Raw genomic sequence first — 24,018 nt, 5'->3', positions numbered from 1 at the left:
AACCATCTCTTCCATCAGGTTTGCCCAAGAAGAGCAGTTCACAGGAAAGCACAGAGAATAGTGAGGAATTGATCCTGGAGAGAGTAGTAAAGAAATTTCCTCCACACACTCCTGCATATCCCCCAAAGACCATTTGCCTCAGCCACTGGGGGGTCACCCTCCCCACCTTCCCCTGTAACATTTACCTGATCCACCTCCTCCCTACACATATTTCAAAGTCCTCTTCCCTGTATTACATAGAGCAAGCCTGTGGTCATCTTCTGATCCTGAATATCCTCACCAGCCCCTTTTCATCTCATCAGAACATTTCTTCTGAAGAAATTCAAGGCTATGTCTGAAATGGCTTCTGGTGAATTCTATTTCCTCTGGCTCATTATGTTTAGATCAAGTCAGATCAACAGAGAGAATAACTGGGCTTTAGAGTCCATATTCCTCCCTACCTCACCCCAAATGTAGTTGGAAGAGTATGTAGTGTCCAACCATGCCACTATGTTGGTCCCTTGGGCTGCCAGTAGGTCAGCATGTGCTCCTCGTACTTGGGGAAGATCGTAAGATACAGAAGTCTGAAGCTTAACATCCTACTATAAAATAGTATAAAGGAGTGGTCATCATGATAAAATTTCTATTTTTTGTTTTTGTGTGGGGTTTTTTGTGTTTTTTGGGGGGGTTGTTTTGTTTTTAGAACTCACAAAATGGGTTTCTTTCTGTACTCAAAAAAAAAAAAAAAAACTAGTTTGTTTCTTCTCTCATATGGACACTGTGAGTTAGATCCTAGGTCCAGTTCTCTCACACTCTTGTTGGCTAGAAATCTCTGAGCTAAATTGGGGTCCAACTTCAAAATGGCATAAAATTTCACAGCATGTGGTTTGGATACCAAGCACACTCCTGATTTTATCCTTCTGCCACATTCCTCTTTGCTTCAGTTTGCTCATGATTTTTTGTTTTATTATGTTTCTAAAATGCCTTTAACTCTTCAGTTAGCATGGAAAAGATAAATGCATTAAAAAAAATCACAGGAAGACAAGTTTATTTCCCTCATGTACCAGTCACCTTGGTTGATATGCACCTCCACGATGTCGGGGATTCAGGTGTCTGCTACTGTGTGCTACTCATGCTCTCCACAGGTGTTGCCATAACTCCATAGTCAGAAAACGCCCAGCACCCTGTCTCCTGGGTCTGCTTCTAGCCAGACTAAGGGGAGGAAAAGAGGGAGAGCAATATAGCATGATCTCCCTTTAAAGGGCATGTTTCTGGGGGAGCAGGTAATCACTTACATTCACATTCTGTCTGCTAGACTCATTTCCATTACTATTACCTAACTAGAAAGAGGTTGGGAATTCTGTTTTTCTTCAGGTCAGCCATGTGCCCATATAAAATTTGGGGCACTATAACTCAAGAAAGAAGGAGATAAAGGAAATGGGTAAACTAATAGTCTCACCTTTATTACTGTGAGTCAATAGAAAATGTATTTTGGTGTCTGCCCTTGGTTCCTGGCACAAAGCTCCTGAAATCCTTGTCAGTTCCTAAGTGGTAAGAACATTAATATTTGTCTCAGACCCCATATTTGACAGAGGGCTCCCAGAACCTTTGTAAATGTCTAAATGAGAAGTGTGCTAGAAGCATCTTTTATTCTATCAAGGTGATTGGTTGGGCTCCTAGGTGGCGACTGGTCACCAGAAACATGAAGCCATGAAGCTTGGTATTTTCAGCCCCCAACTCCAAACAATCTCCAGAGAGAAGAGGAGGCTAGAAATGGAGCTAATGATTGATCATGAATATGTGAAGAAGAGTCCATGAAAATCCCAGTAGTATGGGGTTTGGAGAGCTCCCAGGTCGGCAAAGACATTCACACCCACCCCAACTCCACAGGTACAGAGACTTCTGTGCTCAGGACCCTGCCAGACCTCACCTTGTGCATCTCTTCATCTGGGTGCTCATATGTATCCTTTATCATATCCTTATTACACTGGGATACATAAGGTTTCTCTGAATTCTGTGAGACCCTCTAGAAAATTAATGTAACTCCAGGTGGAAGACATGGGAACCTCTGATTTGTAGCCAAATCAGAAAGCAGTTGTGGGGCGACCTAGAGATCTGCTACTTGTGACTGGCATCTAAAGTGGGTGGGAACAGTTTTGTGGGACTGAGCTCTTAACCTGTGGTATCTGACACTATCTCTGGATGGATAGTGTCACAATTGAGTTATTTGTAATACACCCAGTTGGTGTCATAGAGAATTGCTTAATGTGGGAAACAGGCCCCACATGTGGTGACCAGAAGTGTCAGAAGTGAAGTGTTTTGTATAAAAGTAAAGAAGTCACAACAGGAAATAACTAGATAGGAGGGGGAAAGCAGGGTGGTTTTTCTTATATACTTACCTTATAGTTCCAGGAGAATTCTTGAAGAGAGTGGAAGCTAGAAAGGTAGGAGCCCAGCCCTGAACATCTAAACCAGAGGTCTCAAGTGGAACTGTAGGGAGGCACCCTGGCTGAAACCAAGCTCTCTGTGTGTATCTGAAGAGGAAAGAAAAGGGTTTCTTGGCTCTATTTGGGTTCAAATGAGCCTGTGCTCCACATGTTGCCTGTTCTTCTGCTGGGAAGGGCTGTTTGCAGGGAAGCCAGATGAGCAACACCTGGGCCAGGATGTTCCTAGCAAAGCCAGGGAAACTGCAAGGGGAAGAGAGGAACTTCAGATGGTGTGGAGCCCAAAGGAGCCAATACCCCAGGTGTGCTGGGGTATTGAAATGTCAAGCAGAGAGTGCCATGTGGGGTAAAGTGAGGCAACAGCAGGTATGTGGAGGTGTAATGTTTGGGACCTAGGGGGTGAGAGTGAAGAAGGGAGGGCCCCAGAGTCCTTCAGGGTGAGAGGAGAAAGAGAGAGCAGGATGCTGGGGCCGGGGGGAATCTACAGAAAGTCACAGAGGACGCAATAGAGGGAAATATGGAACCCCAAGCCCCCAGCTCTGAAAGGTCATTCTGGGGCAGCACAGTGCCAGGAAGACAGAGCTGAATCACAGTGGGAGGCTTCTATTGCCCTTCTAGCTTCCTCTGCTCTGCATTTCCCAGGAGTGACCCCACAGATGTCTCCCATGCTTAGCCTCATCCTAGCTGATGCACGCCCATGTTTCACTGGTGCACCTCTCCCCAGAACACCTTCCTTGGGCAATGCACATGAGTGCTGGGACTGACAGGGCCACTCAGGAGCACCCACAGATGGAATGGAGAGACACAGGTTTGCCACTAGCCATAAGCTTTATTCACTCTGGGGCCACTTTCTCAACCAGCCAAAGCTCACTTTGATTGGAGAGGGGTGGGGATGTCCCAGTGGGGACAGGGGTACATGAAGGAGGCTTCCCAGTATTTCCTGTGGAAGTGCTACATGCTCAGGAGAAGTGAGAGGGAACTCCAGGGAAGCAAGCTTGGCTTCCCCCTGAGAATGCAGGCCCGGTTCAGACCAGGTTGTGGAGGGCAAGGACACATCGTGGAGAGGGGGGATTTCTTGCAGGAGACCTTTCATTAGTACTTGAAAGTAACAGTCTTGACCCACGGGTACTTATTCAGGGCCACCTCTCCTGCAAGACAGCACATACTGTGGGGAAAGGTCATCCTCACAGTGGCCCCTAGGGCTGGCCACACCTTGTTGCAGTGTTTTTATCTCACACATCCCTGCAGCAACCATGTAGGGTCATCCCCAGTTACAAAAGAGAAACCAAGGCCCTGACAGATCTGCCCTCAGTTGTGGGGTGGGGAGTGGTAAGGATTCCACTGCAGGCATTGGAATACAGACTAATTGGGGGCAACTGTTCCAGAAACTTCCCTGCTCTATCTCCTCTAGAGGAATGGCAGTCCCATCACCCTGAGGGCAGTCAAGGGGCCTTCTGGTGCCCTCCTACTACCCAGAGGTGCCATCCCACTGTCTGTCCCCACTGCTGCCCCCATCTAATTCCAGGTCATGCTCCTACTAGGAAAGAGAGTCACAGGCACCCAGAATTTGGTTGTGTTCTGCAGCTGGTGGGTTCAGCCCTACAACCAATATGTGGGGCCTGCAGTTGACTGACATCTCCCCCACCCCCTAAGGTTGGCTCCAGGATCCACACTTCACCAGCCAGGGCCTGCTGAGGTCTCTGGACAAAACCCTGATAGGTTACTGGGGATGCCTGGTTTATGCGCACAGGACACAGGATGAGCTGGCAGCAAAGAGGATGGGTGGGAGCACCTCAGGGGGTAGGGCCATAAGTGACGAGATCAGATCCTGGGGACTTGGCAACCACAGCCTGCTGAATAATAGTGGTCCTTGTAGATTCTCATGGAGGAACCAAGAATCAGGGGCAGGAAGAGGAGGCAAACAGGGACAAAGGGAGCAGGACTGTTCAACATCATGTATATGTGTATGTCTGAGTGTGAGTCCCACTTCTGTGTGCAGTGTTCAGTGTCAGACTTTGCGGGGATGTTGCTGGGGCTGCTTTCACAAGCCTCCTTGGGGTTTTCTGCAGGGTATTAAGGATAGAGTAGGAGTAGAAAATGAAATAGCAACCTCTCTATTGTCAAGCCTCTGCTCAAACCTCTCTGAAGATCCTGAGTTGGGCTCAGGGATGAGGGCTCTGGGAGACAGTCGCTCTCCCAGACCCTGGCCTCCCCTGCCACCCACCACCACTGCTGGGCATCAGAGCTGGGATTCCCAGCTGGAGTCAGTCCTCAACTGCTGGATTCCATGGTGGTGGGATGGGGACTACAGCACTCATCCTAAATCACACCACAGCCCACGGAAAGATGAGTGCCACACCAGACCTCCACTTCTCCTGGCAGGCCAGGTGGGGCTTGTGCTTGACTACTTGCCTGGATGACAGTGTCTCTACATTGGTGGCACACTGGGCTCCATACTCAGCCTCCATGGTCTCCCCTCTTTCTGTGGATGAGGCTCTGACTATAGCCCCCAGGGCCCTGCTCTTTGGGCCTGTGCCTGCCTCCCCAGCCTCTTCCCCTCCAGACTTCCCCATCCCTGCACTCAGGCCCCTCTCTGCAGCTCCTAGACCACAAAGCTGGTTCTCTCAGGACCTGCTGTCCTCTCTGCCAGGAACATACACCCTCAGGTCTTCCTACCACTTCCTCCAGCCACTCACACCTCAGCAGAGGTGCCACCTCCTTGGAGAGGCCCACCCTGGTCCCAATAAAATTATCCACCCAGTCTTCCTGCCAGATCACTCTGTTTCATCCACTTCCTGCATTCCTCACTTCCTAGCAAGATCTTGCTTACTGCCTTAATTATCCCCTGTTCCCCCCTCTCAGTTCTCTACGCTACACACCTGGCCCCCAGCATGGGGCCTGGTGCCAAGAAACCTTAATAGATGTTCAGGATTAAATTACCGAGGTCTTTGCCAAAGCTGGACTGCTTGAACCCTCCAAAGGGAGCGGCAACCTCGGTCTTGTTGTATGTGTTTGCAAACACAGTGCCTGCCTCCAGCTTATCACAAACATACTGGGCCTTTTTGATGTCCCTGGTGAAGATGATAGGGGCCAGGCCAAACTCTGTGGTATTGGCCCGAGACAGCACAGTGCCCACATCGCTGCATGGAAAACCCACAAAGAACTCTGTGAGGAGGGTCATGGGGCCACACTGAGGATGGGACACAGAAAGACCTGCACTCCTTACTCCCGGTGGGGAGTGGGGCGGGCCTGGCCCACTCCAAGCTACCCACCCATCAGACGCTTTAAGCAAATGGACTAGGCCTACAGAAATCTAGACTAGCCAAGCACAGAGGAAAAAATGAGAGAGGAGGCAGAGTATTGTCAATCCCTTTGGTTATCATGGGTGAGTCCCTCACTTTATAGATGGGGGATGCGATCCCAGGGAAGGGGGCAGGCTGGGAACCCACCATACATGGAAAGGAATTCCTTGTGCAGCCACACTGGGGGGCATCCACAGACATCATAGGCTTGGAGACTGGGCACAATGCTTGGTAGATGGGAGAAAATTATCTCCTTCTAATGCAGTCAGCATGCAAAGAAAATTTTGATAATTTTTTTGACAGTTGGAAGTATAGCATATCGAGGTTGAGATACCATTCTATAATCTGCTGAAACATGCTATTCTGAAAAATAATAGTCAGGAAAACAGCCTGTGGTAGAGCAATTATGGCCAGTCCAGTTCTCCCTTTGGGCCAGATCTGGCCCCAGCTGGACCAACAGGATGGGGGGAAGTGAGGTTCTGGGCTTTTTGAGGCCAGCTGATGGCTCTTGAGAGGCTTGCATCTTCCACCTGGCCTCTCTGATGGAGCTGGGTGCCAGGAAGTAGCTGCCCTGACATGGCTCAGAGCAGAGGCAGCCAGCCATATGGAACCCTGACCAAACTGAAGACTTGCAAGTGAATTAAGTAACTTGCGATTCTAAGCCACTGGGGCTTGGGGTGGTTTATTACACAGCAGTGGATAAGAACAGAACCCAGAATGCTGTGAGGGGCATCAGAGAGACAAGGAAGACACTCTCAGTGGGACCCAACCTTGCCGGTCCTCTGGGGCTCTCCTAACTCAGCAGCTGAGATGGACTCCACAGGAAGCTAGGCTGCATTCCCTTATGCACTCCTCCTCACAAAGCTCAAACAAAGACCCCAGGGAGGCATGGAAGAAGATCAGGCTCTCAAGAGACATAAGCAGGACTCCCTACCCATCAGCAAACCAAGAGATGATCATGATGGGCCTAAAGGACTCCTCTTTGGCTATGAACATGTGGTCCTCTATGTCCCTGAAAACAGTCTACTCAAAGAAGAAACCTAGGGGCAGACAGAAGTCCATGGTCTGCAGGCAGGCAGACCTCTCCCCAGCCAGGCCTGGGCCCCACCAGCCACAATGCACACATCTTGTGGTTTGTGACACCTGGCTGCCACAGGTGGTGGGTGGCATTCCTACCCCAGACATATGAGTTCTCAGGATCATCACAACCCTTTCAAGTAAATGCTGCTGAGGAAGATGAGCAATTCAGTGTTGGTCTGTGGCAGTCCCTCAGATGGCTCAGATGGCTCTCCATCAGTCCCTGTGGAGTAGATTGAGCTGGGTGGAGGGGGGAGCCTAGGACACAAGAACTCTCAGTACTGTCTCCCTGCTTTCTGGCTCCTTGGTGCTGGTCTGATGCCCCAGGTCCATGGGCAAGTGCTCTCAGTCAGGATATAGCCTCCTGCTCCTCCTTCCATCCAGACTTCTGTCCCTACAAGCCCTGGTTGTAAATGGAACCACCTGTGACAGCAGGAATGCTTCCTCTATTTTTAATTTCTTAAGGAATCTCCATGCTGTTTTCCAACGTGGTTGCACCAACTTGCATTCCCACCAACAGTGTAAGAAGGTTCCCATCTCTCCACATCCTCTCCAACACTTCTCATTTCCTGTCTTGTTAATTTTGGCCATTCTAACTGGTATAAGGTGGTATCTCAATATGGTTTTCATTTCAGTTTCCCTGAAGGCTAATGATGATGGACATTTTCTCATGTGACTGTTAGCTACTTGTATGTCTTCTTTTGAGAAGTGTCTGTTCATGTCTTCTGCCCATTTTTTGATGTGATTATCTGTTTTGGGGGGTTGAGTTTGTGGAGTTCTTTACAGATCTTGGATATCAGCCCTTAGTAGTGTCATTTGCGAATACCTTCTCCCATTCCATAGGTTGCCTCTTTGCTTTGTTGACTGTTTCCTTTGCTGTACAGGGCTTTTTATCTTGATGAAGTCCCAAAAGTTCATTTTTGCTTTTGTTTCCTTTGCTTTTGGAAACATGTCCTATGACTCTGCAATTGCACTATTTGGCATTACCCCCAAAGATACAGATGTAGTGAAAAAAAGGGCAATATGTACCCCAATGCTCATAGCAGCAATGTCTACAATTACCAAACTGTGGAAAGAGCCAAGATGCCCTTCAACAGATGAATGGATAAAGAAGATATGGTCCATATGTACAATGGAATATTACACCTTCATCAGAAAGAATAAATACCCAATTCCATATCAACATGGATGGGACTGGAGGACATTATGTTGAGTTAAATAAGTCAAGCAGAGAGAGTCAATTATAATTATGGTTTTACTTCCTTGTGGAGCAAAAGGAATAACATGGAGGACACTAGGAGAAGGAAAGGAAAGGTTAATGAAAGGAAATTAGAAGGGGAGGTGAACCAGGAGAGACAGTGGACTCAGAAATAAACTGTGGACTCTGAGAAATAAACTGAGGGTTTCAGAAGGGAGGGGAGTGATGGGATGGGTGAGCCTGGTGGTGGGGGTTAAGGAAGGCATGTATTTCATGGAGCACTGGGTGTGGTGCATATACAATGAATCTTGGAATACTGGGAAAAAAAGAAAGAAAAAATGCTTCCTCTATTTCACCTCCAGACACAGAGCCCAAGGACCCTGAGACTCTACTGGACTGAGATGTAATTTAGTCTGACTAAAGGAAAATTGAAAGACTTGAAATTTTCTCTTTCCAGTTTTTAGGAAAGGAAATTAACCTTAAAAGCAACTTAATAAAGTATTCCATACTTTTCATACATTAAAAAAATAATGTTTTAACATTAATTACAGCTTTTCAAAGCTACACTTGGTATGAACACCTATTGACTCATGTGGTATGGCCTATATGCTCTTAGTCTGCAAATGAGGGGTGCCCACCAGGTGTGGGAGGCTCTGCACTGGCTGGGCTCTGGTATAAGGTGGTGTACTCTTCTTTGCTCTTCTGGACTCTGCCTACATGAGGCTCCCCTATCCTCTGACAACCAGGTAGGTTTGTACCTCACAGCTCTGCCCCTCACCAGCTTCCAGGAATTCTACTTCCTCCTCTTGGACCTCAGGCCAGGAGGTGGTGACAGTTGCTCCCCAGTGTCCTGGTTTCTGGGTAATGCACCACCAGAACTGTTCTGCAAACCATGCCTTTGTTTCGCTCTCTCCCATCAGACCCTGAACTCCAGCTACATGGAGCCTCTAGTGTACTGAGAGTAGGGAAAACGGTGGCCATTAATGGCTAAAAAATTGTAACTATACGAAGGGCCAGGGAGCATCTGTGACACAGGAGTACCTATGGTCTGCACCTGGATTTATTTGAGCTGGCTGATAAATTCACCAGCTGCTGAGGAAATAGGGAGAAGTTTGTTAATCAGAGGAGTAGCAGAAGCTCGGTGAGCAGGAAAACGTGAGATGTACTCAGAGAGAGTAAAATGTGGCTGGAGCAAGGGTCATGGGCAGGCCAGTAAGCAACAAACTATGGAAGACCCTGTAAATGAATTGAGGAGTTTGAGCTTGCTGCTGCAGGAGGACGGGTCACTGCAGAAGTTGATTCAGCATTGGGAGAGACATAATCAGACTTCTGACAGCTACCATGAGTAAACGGTTAGCACAGTACAAGAGGTTCCTCGGGAAGCAGACGTGATGGTACAGGCAAAACAAGCTGCAGAGTCGACACTATGGCAGCAGGGATGCAGGGGAAGAAGAAAGATTTTTAATTTAAGAGAATGAGGTAGTTAATTTAAAGTAGGAGTCAGGAATGGATAAGGAAGATGCAGTCCATATGCACTATGGAGTAGTATGCCTCCATCAGAAAGGATGAATACCCAACTTTTGTAGCAACATGGACGGGACTGGAAGAGATTATGCTGAGTGAAATAAGTCAAGCAGAGAGTCAATTATCCTATGGTTTCACCTATTTGTGGAGCATAATAAATAGCATGGAGGACATGGGGAGTTAGAGAAGGGAGTTGGGGTAAATTTGAAGGGGAGGTGAACCATGGGAGACTATTGGACTCTGAAAAACAATCTGAGGGGTTTGAAGTGGAAGGGGGGTGGGAGGTTGGGGTACCAGGTGGTGGGTATTATAGAGGGCATAGATTGTATGGAGGCACTGGGTGTGGTGAAAAAATAATGAATACTGTTATGCTGAAAATAAATAAAAAATAAATTAAAAAAAAATAAAGTAGGAGTCAGGAAAAGAGAAGAATCTAGAATTCATTGTTTCTTTCCCTCCTTCCTTCCATCAGATTAACTCAGATTTGGTGTGAGTCTCAGTGCTGGCATGAAGGACCTAATGGTATAGAAGCCAAACATGGTGCCTGTCCCCTTGTGGTGGGCAGTCTGACAAGGAATCAGCTTGAATAGTCCATGCCACAGCCCCTGCTCTTCTGACTCCAGTGACTTGACCAGACGAAAGATTCTAGAGAGGCAACTGTATGTCTGGGTCAGGACACTCAGATGACATGATGAATTTTGTACCTGTTCAGTCTGAAGGGCCTGTGGACATGTCGGTGGAGGTGTCTAGGTGGTCAGGATTTCTGGATGAGGAGGAGCCTTGGGAGAGGTACTTGGGAGGGTGTGAGCCACTGCAGGGGGTGAGACTCTCCAGGAAAAGGGTCTGCCATGAGAAGCACTCCAAGCTCAGGATATACTTGGGGTTATATCTCCATTTAAGGCACAGATGGAAATGGAGGTGCAGCGAAAAGTGACCACTAAGAAGCAACAGCAAAAACAGAAAGCCATGGAAGCCAGTGCCATGGAATCCACTGGAGGAAAGAACTTCAAGGATGTGGAGATATTTATGGCTAATCAAAGTCCCCTATGATATGGATTAAACTAGCACTGACTAGATTTCAGCTCTGGTGTCTTCACCTTGCCAATACAACATGGCTGGGGTCCAAATAGCCAAGGCCACCACAGCCCACGTCCTGGATGAGCCCTGAGCTCTGGGAGCCTAACCATGGAGTTTGTGGAGTTCAGATACCTCCAGTTAGAGTGGAGCAGGAGACCAGAGGCCATGCTGCCTGCCCTCCCAGTGAGCCAGTAGTGCTCTGACTGACCTGGCCAAGAGACTTGACTCACACCACAGACCAGTGTGGCCCCTTCCTCCATGCCATGCTAACAGTACTCTATCAGCTTCTGCAGGTAGGATTGGTGGTTCTGCAGCCCATGGCTGTGTCCTGGTCTAGAGGGTTGCCTATCTTCATCTTCCTCACCTCTTCTACCTGTGGAGTCCTCCCAGTCAGGTCCTGGTCAGGGACCATGGTTTCTGATGATATTTCCAACTTGACCCACCTAATAGGTTTGCATGTTTGGTGACCAGCCACTAGGCCCTGAAGAAAGTCCACACACCCTCAGGACAATCTCTATTCTGGTTGCAAATCTGCCTTCCAGGCTGATACCCCAAATGCCTCCAATGTGCAAGGACACCCAAACCTAGCATCAGACAGGCTGAGAAAACAGAGCTGTCCAGGGATAGGGTGAGGGCCAGACATGGGTCAACAAAGAATGTGTCCCTATAGTGGTCCTACACCCAGATTCATAGGCTGAGAAGCTGAGAGATCACTTGTCTGGGCCCTCCAGAATATGGAGTGGGGGTGGGGCAGGGAGACACACATACTGCCACAATTCCCTGGTGACAAGAGGAAAAGACTAAGTGAAGAAGTCTGGGCCTTGAGTCCATCCACTCCTCCCACATCTTCCTGCTTCAAAGCACAGCTTCAAGGTCCCCTCCTCTGGAAAGGTTCCCTGTTGGCTCAGCCAGCCTAAAGGTATGTCTAGGATTTTCCCCTTGGAGACATAGGTTTTGGTTTCCACAAAAGATGTGCTATATGGTATCTGATGGATTCTGGGGCTGGATGCAGAGTCAGAAAAGCCCTTGAATATGATATGCTGTGCTATGGAAAAGAACTTAGATGGCACAACCAGTGGGAGGTAGACACCAGACCTGGGTTCCTGGCTGCGGTTCACCCCTCCTGTTTTTGCCACCTCTCTCCAGGCTTCTTCCTCAGTTTCTTAAGACCAAACAAGGTCATTTCCACCCTCACTCTAGGTGCATCAAGGTCAGGCCTGATTGGCTGCCTCCTCCTCTGAGGCAGGTCTACTTCACCCCTCCATTCAGGCTTTATACCCCCCAGCCAGTCCTAATCAGAAGACACTCAAGCCCCCAAGGACCAGCCCCTACCCCTTAGTCCTTCTGTGCTGAAGGGAGTCCCTATCCCTGCTGTTCTCCCATTCCCTATTCCCACCTGGCCACCAACTCTTCCCTACCCCCAACTCCATCCCTAGGATGCCAAAAGCAATAATGCTGAGTGTCTTGGATGTGCCTCTCACTTCCCATATTTGGGAGTTGAAACTACCTTGATAATTCTCCTGGGATTCTGACCCCTACCCTCACCCTGTGGGGGTTTGATGACTCCTTTGCAGACCTGGAGGGGACCAGGGCTTGCCCAGCTATGTTCTCCACAACTACACCTACTCAGTGAGCTGCCACCTAATGGTCCTCCATCATGACTTCCCACCTGTGCCCCCAGATTCAGCTAGTCTTATGCTGGGCCTGAGCAAAGGACTCGCAAAGGACTTAGGAGCAAAGGACTTGCTCACCAGGCTGCCCAGCTCCCAAACTACAGTGGGAGTGGGTTATGCATTGCATTCATTTCTCATTGAGATAGGGTTGAATCTGGGCTAACCTATGACTTGTTTGGGCAGGCAGAATGTGGCATAAGCAAACTTTAGGGGTCTCAAGAAGCCTCTACATTCCTGTTCTCACTCTTAGGAGTCCTGCCATTGGCCTAGCATGTGTCTGAGCACACACTACAGGATGAAGAACTGCAGGGACAAAGATGAGCCATCCCAGTGCAGCCACCAAGTGCCCCTGCTGACTGCAGATGCACGAGCAAGCTCACGCTAACCTGGGCTGGTGCCCACAGTGCCCACCCACAGGACCATGACTGCATGAATGGCTGTTACCTAAAGCCATCAAGTTTTTGGAGTAGATTGTCATGTGGCAAAAACTGTTACACTCCCTTCTAGAAATCCTGTTTCTATCCTCACTGCCTTTCACATTTTTACCCATTATCCAAGACCCTCTCCAGAACTCCTTCCTAACAACTGCCTCGCCTTGTCCCAGTCCTGCTCTGTCTTTTTTCCTGACTTCCTAAATACAATTTTTGACAGCACATAGGGACTGTGCTCCAGCATCTTCCCTCATATCAGCTGGGATCAGACTTTGCTCACCAGGATGTGGGGAAGGGTTCTTGACTGAAGCTTAGCCAACCAGAGCTCTGCAGGCCCTACAATCACTGAATGGACCAGGGATGGACCTGGAACCCAGTAAACCAACCAACATCCTCCCCCACAGCTTTTTCCAACAGAGCCAGTGGGAACACAGTAATCTCCACTCTGGTCCTGTGTTGTAAGAATGTAGGACAGGCTGTGAGTGCCACACCCCAACCTCTTTACCTGTGAGTACCCACCCGCCTCTCATAGCTGCTGCTGGTCCCAGGTCCCAGGGAGACCTCTTCTAGCCCACAAACACTCACAGCCAGCAACTGTTGACAGGAGATAAAAGCCTGACCCCTTGACCCCAGGGGTATACCTAAGAGGTATCATTTGTGCTCCAGAGCCTCTATCTGTGGGTCAGGCTAGGGCTGGATGTCACTTTGAGACCATGTCCTGTCTCTGTCCTCTCTGGTCCCTCCTACTTCCAGGCTTCCCCTGACAGCTCACCCACAATGAGCCAGATCCAGGCTAAGTGTTCACTGTTGGGGAGCTGACCTAAGACAGGCCCTTTTTGGTTATGTCAGTTTGAGCTGCAGGGTTACTATTTCTTGCTAAAATAATAAAAAACATATGAAAAAAGATACAATTTTGCCTGAGGCTTTCCTGAATCAGATGGACAGTGTCCGACTTCACCTGCTCCCTATCCCTGAAGCACAGGTGGCCGTTCCAGTGAAGACTCTGCAGCAGAACTTACCACCTTCTGTACAAACTGGTCATGGATCGAGTCCTCTACAAAAAGCTGTCCTGCTGCAATGCAGTTTTCCCCCTTTGGAGAATGGATAATGATGCTGGCTCACAACTGCCCCTGGGGTGCCAGTCCCCCATATACCACCAGGCCCAGCTACCACCTTCTTATAGGGAAGGGGAGGAATATGTGTGTCCTAATCTCCAACGGGATGGCAGCCCAGGCCCAGCCAGCAATGGACATATAGGCTCTCTCATTCTTCAGTCACCTCAAGAGGACAGATGAGTCCCATCCCCTGGGGGGAAACCTGTGTCCACATTACAGAGAGTGGAGGACAAGAAGGAGTAGAGAGGAGACCTTGTATGCAGGCATGCTCCCTGGGGTGATGCAGGAGGAGTCAGAGTCCACACTCTAGGGGCTGAGCCTGGAGAATCTGTTAGCATGGAGCAGGCAGCAGATGGCAGGCAAAGGCAGGCAGACAGCCCCCTGTCTTGATAGGGAATGTGTGACAGCGTAGACCTGAGAGATCTCTTGACAGCAGTCCAGAATAAGTGTCCTCAGAGGCTCAAGGGAGCCTTCATTTTGGGCCTGGAAGCCCTATTTGGTGGCGGGGGGGGGGGGACAGTGTGGGGGCAAGGGAGGAGTGAGAGCTTGACTATCCTGGCAGCTGGGATTGCACTGCCCAATTAAATGACCTGGGGTTTTGGCCCTGAAGTAATGGCCTTGGCACTGGTGCCAAGACCCTTTGCAAATGGATTTGCCTCTCTCAGTTTCCCTATCTGAAGCTGCACACCCTTTCATGTCTATGCTGGGCATCACATTGTCCCCTAAGACACAGCGAGACTTAGAGGGAATGAGGCATATTTGGACACCTGGTTGAGCTGACTTGTTCCCACAGGTGTGGAAAGGGGGACTAAGGCATAACAATGACAATAACAACATGAACAAAAGAACCACTGACACACAGCACCTGCCACATCTTCTTAGTCCTTCAGACTTCATAGCTTGTTGAATCCCTGTAATAACCATAGGCGTGTTCTCCCTATGATATAGGTGAGAACACGAAGCCTAGAAACATTGAGTAACTTGCCTGAGGCTGCCCAGTGAGTCAGTGGAGGAGCTGGGCAAGTGGATACGGGAAAAACAAAAAGTTGTCATGCTGATTTTAGAACAGATGGAACTGTGGCTTTCATTTATCACTCTGTGAAGCTGATCTCAGTAATTCTGATAGATATGAAACTTCTTGAGAAATGTGTTTCCTGGAAGGCATATGTTACTCCTTGTCCCCTAGGTCCCTTCCTGCAAGTCTATGCCAAATATGTGAGTTTGACTGTAGAATCAGAGATGGGTGCCCCACCTCCACCCCCCAGGCAAGCCCTCACCATATGCACAGCCTTGCTGAGGTCACAGTCAGTAAAGATGATGAGGGGTGACTTCCCTCCCAGTTCCAGGGACAACTTCTTCACGTTACTCAGGATGCAAATGAAAGCGACAGATTGGTAGGGCTGGGTCCCTGGGAGACTGAGACATGGGGATTCAAAATGGAGGGGCCAAAGGAAGCTGCAAGGCATGCTTTGCTCAAAAAGCAAGCAGGGGCTCAAGCTGGAGGGGGACAAGATGGTGGGGAAGTAGGAGGAGGAGCTTTTTCAACCTGTACCCCAAAGTGAGTTGATTACCTACCAAAGAACTCCCATGAAATCAGCCTGAGATCAGAATTATACATGTCTGGATCTCTGCAGGGGCAGAAGACATCAGTGGGCAGGTAAAGTGGAGTGGGAATGGCGGACAGATATCAGAAGATGAACAAAAGGGGGACGGAGCCACCAGAGGTGACCGGTTGGAAAGTAATACCCCAATACGAACGAGAGTGCCCTGCGTCTGGGGACCAGCATTAATTTGGAGACTGGTTGAAAGCACTCCAAAAGAGCAAAGGATCATGGGGGGAAATTGTGGGAATCAGGGCAGCTAGGGACAGGGACTTAAGTCCCCCGTCCCAGGACAGCCTCCCCTGGCACTGAGGCAGAAAGAGTGTGGTGGAGAAACCAGGTCTTGGTCCCTAAGCTGCCAGCGCGCCTGAGAATGCGTGGGTTCTGGCTCCTGTGAGGGGATGGGAGCCTCGCAGGTCAGCAAAACGCACGAGCCCTGTTACAAAGCCTGAGATACGCGCGCACATCCGTCATACTCCCCTGAGAGAGTTACAAAGGCCTGGCGGGCACTCTTTGATCTGTGCCATTGTTTCAGAGCCTAAGACGTGCATCCCAATCTCTCCCCTGACAGAGGTGCGCAAAAGCCCGGCCTGGTGCTTTCGGACCTGTGCCCCATCCTCAGTATCTGAGATGCACGCACGACCCATAGCCACCCCTGAAAAAGGTGCGTGCAAGCCGGGCACTCTTAGACCCAGAAAGACCAGGTACTCCCAGCCCGGACCAGTGGGAAAATCTCAGTGTGCGATTGCTGCTTGGAACCTCTCTGGTGGTCAGGAGCTCCCAGACAGCCGCCACTGCCTTGGCTTTGGGTACAAGCAAAAGATCCTGCGTCCCCAGGGACTGCGACTTGGAACCTGCTCTGCCAGCCGCCAAGGGGGAACTTATTTAGGCTCTGCACACAGACTGAGGCTTCTCTCTGAGAGGGAGATAAGGGTGCAGTTTGTTTTCCTCTAAACCTACAAAAACCATCAAAAGTGGTCAAGGTGAGAGAAAAAAAAAAGTGAACAAAAACCGCCAGAGAACAAAAGCCTGAAAAAAAACAGATTCCTCAGAGCCCACCCCCTTGAGGGGGGCAGGAGAACTTAACTCAGGAAACATCATTGACTGACAACCCACGTGGCAGGCCCCTTCCCCAAAAAACAAACCAAGAAAAAAAAAAAAAAAAAAAAAAAGAGAGAGGGAGAAAAAAAGGACTACAAGAGAACAACCACTAAAACTTTTATTTTTCACTCGTTCCCACTATTCTGGATTATTTATTTTTTTTACACATAGGTAATTTTTTTAACCTATTTACCATCACAGCGATCTGTACAGTACATAAAATTCCATAATAACCTTCTAACCTGAACTTTTTGATACATACACCTATGTTTTTCTTTTGCATTTCTATTTTTTGAATTCCTTTTTTTTAATTTTAGTTTAGTTTAGTCTATTTATTCCTTTTTATTTTTATCCTCTAATATTCATATAGAGTTAAACTTCAAAGTAATCCCCTTTCCCCAATCAATACTACCCTATAGGTAAACCAATTTCTTTTCCCCTTTGTCTTAGGAAAGTTGATATCTTTAACAAAGATATCAAGATACTTCCAGGAAGAATCAAAACAACCTTCCTCACACACACTGAGAACTTATAACCACTCTCCCATCTTCTTCTTCCACCAGTGTTTCTGTGTTTTTGTTTGTCCTGATAGTATATAAACCTTACACTTGGGGTTCTTTTTGACGAGGTTCTTCCTTTATTTGCATATATATATATTTTTTTTCTCTTGTCATATACTTGTATCAGTCTTTTTGTTTGTCTGTTTTTGTTTGTGCACTTCATAAATCTTACCTCGGGGCCCATCTGGGCTGAACCTTCTCTTTCATCTTCCCTTTCGTTCCTGTCTCTCTCTTTTCTTTTTCTTTCTTTTTTTTTTCTTTCTCTTTTTCTTTTCCTTTGTCTCTCGTTTGGGTGGGGAATCCTGATTGCTCAGAAGTGTTCCAGGGTGCACCTTGACTGCACCACAGTTGATATATCCAGCTACATCTGTTCAGTCATCTACCACCAAAATGACTAGGAGGAAGAATGCCCAACAGAAGAAAAATACAGAGGATGGACCTTCTGCAACAGAGCTAATGGCTATCAACATAGACAATATGTCGGAAAGAGAATTCAGGCTAACAAATACCCAGGCAATAGCTAGGTAGGAGAAAGCCATGGATGACCAAACGGAATTGATTAGGGCCAAGCTGAAAGCGACAAGAGATGATCTTCACAATGTTAGGGCGGAGCTTAAAGCTACCAGGGAGGAGGTTCACAATGCTCTCAAAGAGTTTCAATCAAATCTAAACTCCCTCAAAGCTAGGGTAACTGAGACAGAAGATAGAATTAGTGATCTGGAGGACAAACAGATAGAGAGAAAGGATCAGGAGGAAGCCTGGAACAATCAGCTTAGAAACCACGAAAACAGAATCAGGGAAATAAATGATGCCATGAAACGTTCCAACGTCAGAATTATTGGAATCCCAGAAGGGGAGGAGAAAGAAAGAAGTCTAGAAGATATAGTGGAACAAGTCCTTCATGAAAATTTTCCCAATCTCGCGAATGGAACCAGCGTTCATGTACTAGAGGCTGAACGGTCTCCACCCAAGATTATACATTCCAAAAAAACATCATGACACCTGATAGTCAAATTGAGGAATCATAATTGTAGGTATAATCTCTTGAGAGCCGCTAGGACAAAGAGGCTCCTTACTTACAGAGGAAAGCCCATCAGAGTAACGTCAGACCTGTCCACAGAGACTTGGCAAGCCAGGAAATGCTGGCAAGATATATTGAGGGCAATAAATGAGAAGAACATGCAGCCAAGAATACTTTATCCAGCAAGGCTGACATTCAAAATGGATGGAGAGATAAAGAGTTTCCAAGACCAGCAAGGCTTAAAGACCATGCAACCACCAAGCCGACACTGCAGGAAATATTAAGGGGGGTTCTATAAAAGGGGGAAAATCCCAAGAATAGCAGTGAACAGAAATATAGAGACAATCAACAGAAAGAAAGACTTCAAAGGTAACACAATGTCAATAAAAATGTATCTATCAATAATCACTCTCAATGTGAATGGCCTAAATGCACCCATAATATGACACAGGGTTGCAGATTGCATAAAATGACAGGGCCCATCCATATGTTGTCTACAAGAGACCCATTTTGAACCTAAAGATACACCCAGACTGAAAGGGAAGGGATGGAGAAGCATTTTTCATGCCAATGGGCCTCAAAAGAAGGCTGGGGTAGCAATTCTCATATCAGATAAATTAGACTTTAAACTAAAGACTGTAGTCAGAGATACAGAAGGACACTACATAATCCTTAAAGGGACTATCCACCAAGAAGATCTAACAATTGTAAATATCTATGCTCCCAATATGGGAGCAGCCAATTACATAAGAAAACTGTTAATCAAGATAAAGAGTCATATTGATATGTATACACTAATCATAGGAGATCATAACATGCCTCTCTCAGAAACAGACAGATCATTGAAGCAGAAAATCAACAAAGAAATAAGAACATTGAATGACACATTGGACCAGATGGACCTCATAGATATGTACAGAACATTCCACCCTAAAACAACTCATTCTTCTCAAGTGCACATGGAACCTTCTCCAGAATAGACCACATGCTGGGTCACAAATCAGGACTCAACTGATACCAAAAGACTGAGATTATTCCCTGCATATTCTCAGATCACAATGCTTGAAACTGGAACTCAATCACAAGGAAAAGTTCAGAAGGAACTCAAACACCTGGAAGCTAAAGGCCACCTTACTTAAGAATGCTTGGATCAACCAGGAGATCAAAGAAGAACTGGAACAATTCATGGAAACCAATGAGAATGAAGACAATTCGGTCCAAAACCTATGGGATACAGTAAAGGCAGTCCTAAGGTGGATATACTTAGCCATCCAAGCCTCTCTCAAAAAAATTGAAAAATCCAGAACACAGCAGCTGTCTCTACACCTTAAAGAACTGGAGAATCAACAACAAATCAAACAAACTCTACACATAAGAAGGGAAATCATCAAGATTAGAGCTGAGATCAATGAGGTAGAAACCAGAGATATAGTAGAACGTATCAATGAAACTAGAAGCTGGTTTTTTGAGAGACTCAATAAGATCGATAAACCATTGGCCACACTAATCCAAAAGAAAAGAGAGAAAGCCCAAATTAATAAAATTATGAATGAAAAGGGAGAGATCACAACTACCACCGAGGAAGTAGAAACAATCATCAGAAGTTATTATCAACAGTTATATGCCAATAAGCTAAGCAACCTAGACGAAACGGATGCATTCCTGGAAAACTATAAACTCCCAAATTTGAACCAGGAAGAAATCGACAACCTGAATAGACCGATATCTAGTAACGAGATTGAAGCAGTGATCAAAAACCTCCCAAAAAACAAAAGCCCAGGACCTGACGGATTCCCTGGGGAATTCTACCAAACTTTCAAAGAAAAAATAACACCTATTCTCCTGAAGCTGTTTCAAAAATTTAAGGAGAAGGAAAACTTCCAGACTCTTTCTATGAAGCCAGCATTACCCTGATCCCCAAACCAGGCAAAGACCCTACCAAAAAGGAGAATTCCAGACCAGTATCACTGATGTATACAAATGCTAAGATTCTCAACAAGATCCTAGCCAACAGGATCCAACAGCACATTAAAAAGATTATCCACCATGATCAGGTGGGATTCATCCCTGGGCTACAAGGATGGCTCAACATTTGCAAATCAATCAATGTGATACAACAAATTAATATGAGAAGAGAGAAGAACCACATGGTCCTCTCAATTGATGCAGAAAAAGCATTTGACAAAATCCAGCATCCGTTCCTGATGAAAATGCTTCAAAGTACAGGGATCGAGGGAACATTCCTGAACCTCATCAAATCTATCTATGAAAGACACACAGCAAATATCATCCTTAATGTTGGAAAAAACTTGCAGCCTTCCCGTTGAGATCAGGAACACGACAAGGATGCCCACTTTCACCACTCTTGTTCAACATAGTATTAGAAGTCCTAGCAACAGCCATCAGACAACAAAGAGAAATAAAAGGTCTCCAAATTGGCAATGAAGAAGTCAAACTCTCTCTCTTCACAGATGACATCATTCTTGATATGGAAAACCCTAAAGACTCCACCCCCAAACTACTAGAACTCATACAGCAATTCAGCAATGTGGCAGAATACAAAGTCAATGTGCAGAAATCAGTGGTTTTCTTATACACTAACAATGAAAATACAGAAAGGGAAATTAGAGAATTGATTCCATTTACTATAGCACCAAGAACCATAAGATACCTGGGAATAAACCTAACCAAAGAGGTAAAGTATCTGTATACGAGGAACTACAGAACACTCATGAAAGAAAGTGAAGAAGACACAAAAAGATGGAAGACCATTCCATGCTCTTGGATCGGAAGAATAAACATTGTTAAAATGTCTATACTGCCTAGAGCAATCTATACTTTTAATGCCATTCCATCAAAATTCCACCGGTATTTTTCAAAGAGCTGGAGCAAATAATCCTAAAATTTGTATGCAATCAGAAGAGACCCCGAATCACTAAGGTTGAAAAGACAAACAAAACTGGGGGCATCACGTTACCTGATTTCAAGCTTTACTACAAAGCTGTGGTCACCAAGACAGCATGGTACTGGCATAAAAACAGACACATAGACCAGTGGAATAGAGTAGAGAGCCCAGATATGGACCCTCAACTCTATGGGCAAATAATCTTCAAAAAAAAAAAAAACGGGAAAAAATATACAGTGGAAAAAAGACAGTCTCTTCATGAAATGGTGTTGGGAAAACTGGACAGCTATATGTAGAAGAATGAAACTCGACCATTCTCTTACACCATACACAAAGATAAACTCAAAATGGGTAAAAGATCTCAACATGAGACAGGAATCCATCAGAATCCTAGAGGAGAACATAGGCAGTAATCTCTTCGATGTCAGCCACTGCACATTCTTTCAAGATATGTCTCCAAAGGCAAAGGAAACAAAAGCGAAGATGAACTTTTGGGACTTCATCAAAATCAAAAGCTTCTGCACAGCAAAGGAAACAGTCAAAAAAACAAAGAGACAACCCACGGAATGGGAGAAGATATTTGCAAATGATAGTACAGACAAAAGGTTGATATCCAGGATCTATAATGAACTCAACACACACAAAACAGACAATCTTATCAAAAAATGGGCAGAAGATATGTACATACACTTCTCCAATGAAGACATACCAATGGTTATCAGACACATGAAAAAATGTTCATCATCACTAGCCATCAGGGAGATTCAAATTAAAACCACATTGAGATATCACCTTACACCAGTTAGAATGGCCAAAATTAACAAGACAGGAAACAATATGTGTTGTAGGGGGTGTGGAGAAAGGGGAACCCTCTTACACTGTTGGTGGGAATGCAATTTGGTGCAGCCTCTTTGGAGAACAGTGTGGAGATTCCTCAAGAGATTCAAAAATAGAACTTCCTTATGACCCTGCAATTGCACTCCTGGGTATTTACCCCAAAGATACAATGTAGTGAAAAGAAGGGCCATCTGTACCCCAATGTTTATAGCAGCAATGGCCACGGTCGCCAAACTATGGGAAGAACCAAGATGCCCTTCAACAGATGAATGGATAAGGAAGATGTGGTCCATATACACTATGGAGTATTATGCTTCCATCAGAAAGGATGAATACCCAACTTTTGTAGCAACATGGACAAGACTGGAAGAGATTATGCTGAGTGAAATCAGTCAAACAGAGAGAGTCAATTATCATATGGTTTCACTTATTTGTGGAGCATAACAAATATCATGGAGGACAAGGGGTGTTAGAGAGGAGAAGGGAGTTGGGGGAAATTGGAAGGGGAGGTGAATCATGAGAGACTATGGACTCTGAAAAACAGTCTGAGGGGTTTGAAGTGGTGGGGGGGTGGGAGGTTGGGATACCAGGTGGTGGGTATTATAGAGGGCATGGATTGCATGGAGCACTGGGTGTGGTGAGAAAATAATGAATACTGTTTTTCTGAAAATAAATAAATTGAAAAGATTGAAAAAAAACTAAATTAAATTTCTTTAAGTTTTAAAAGAAAACAATGAAAGTAATTCTAACATGTTTTATTTAACTCTATTAATTAAAAATATCATTTCAACTTGCAATCAATATAAAAAGTTATTAACGAGGCACCTTGTATACTAAGTTTTCAAAATCCAGTATACCTTTTACACTTGAAGCACATCTCAGTACAGAGCAGCTCTGTCACACTTGTGCTTATGGACCCAAATTGCACTGAGTGTTCAGCAGCACCGTGGTCTGAGTGTGCTCCACAGAGTAGCTGCACCAACCTCACCAAGAGCTTGTCAGAAACCTAGAGTCACAGACTCTGTGACCCAGAGACACAGAGTCACAACCTGTGTGAAGCTCACACACAGCACTGTCCATATCCCAACACTGTGATCAGATGTACCCTCAACCACCTACCTCTTCATGATGTGTTTTCCCACCTCTGTGGAACCTGTGAACCTAATTTTCCGCACACTAGGATAGTCTAAGAGTCTCTGGCCAATCAGTGAGCCTATAGGTGAGAGTGGGTAAGGGGTCAGGAGGTTGCCAGGTGCTGAGGGGGAGGTACAAGCTCCACCCCCCTCCACACATCTATCTTAAGGCCATAACTCTGGTCGTTGCACCCCAAGTGCTTAGTGCCCTCAGTGCTCAGGGCTCACTGGGCCTCATTGCCTGCCACAGACAGAATTGTGTCCCCTCAAAATTCATTATGTTGAAGTCGTAACCCCCAGTACCTCAGATCTAACTGTATTTGGAGAAATACAAGTTAAATGAGGCCATCTTCTCTTTTCTTCAACACACACTGTCTCCTAAACTGATCCCACCCTGGCTCACCTCTTCAAATGCCATCTTCAGACACATCATCCTCTAAATGTGTCTGGGACCTGGATCGATTAGTGATTCCTCTATCTATTCAGCATCTCCATTTGGATATCTAACAGCCTCTCAAGTTCAACATATTTGAAACCAAACTCTTATTAATCTTCCCCAGATGTGCTCCTCCTCCAGGTTCTCCATTTTAGTAAACAAACCTCTCATTGAAAGCGGTTATTGAAGCCAAGAACATGGGAGTCAGTCCTGACACTTCACCCCCTCAACTTGTCAATTGCCCAGTCCTGGGCTTCTCCACCCACCCAGTCCCTCCATTTCCACAGCCCCCTTGCCTCCAAGCTCATAAAACTGCATGTGCCCAGGTGCACCTGTAAAGATTCTGGTTTAGAAGGTTTTGAGTAGGATACTTGCATCTTCTCCATATAGTTAAAGTTCTACATATCATTAAAGCTGCAAATATAGTTGAAGCTCTATAAGTGATTTTTTAAAAAAGATTTACTTATTCATTTTAGAGAGAGAGAGAGAGAAAGCGAAAGCACAAGTGTGGGAAGACACAGAGGGAGATACTCTTTAAGCAGACTTCCCACTGAGTGTAGAGCCCGACACAGGGCTCCATCCCATGACACATGAGATCGTGATC

The 24,018-nt window shown here is 46.3% G+C and overlaps 1 pseudogene; it reads right to left on the bottom strand.

The window, feature by feature from the left end:
• Nucleotides 1–5,337: 5,337 nt before the first annotated feature.
• On the bottom strand, nucleotides 5,338–23,732 carry LOC132010468 (cytosolic 10-formyltetrahydrofolate dehydrogenase-like; annotated as a pseudogene).
• Between the last annotated feature and the right edge of the window lie 286 nt (nucleotides 23,733–24,018).

This window comes from Mustela nigripes, chromosome 2 (genome assembly GCF_022355385.1).
Source record: "Mustela nigripes isolate SB6536 chromosome 2, MUSNIG.SB6536, whole genome shotgun sequence".
In the NCBI taxonomy this organism is placed as follows: domain Eukaryota; kingdom Metazoa; phylum Chordata; class Mammalia; order Carnivora; family Mustelidae; genus Mustela; species Mustela nigripes.
Note: the sequence above shows the minus strand (reverse complement) of the source record. Positions and strands in the feature narration are given on the sequence as shown.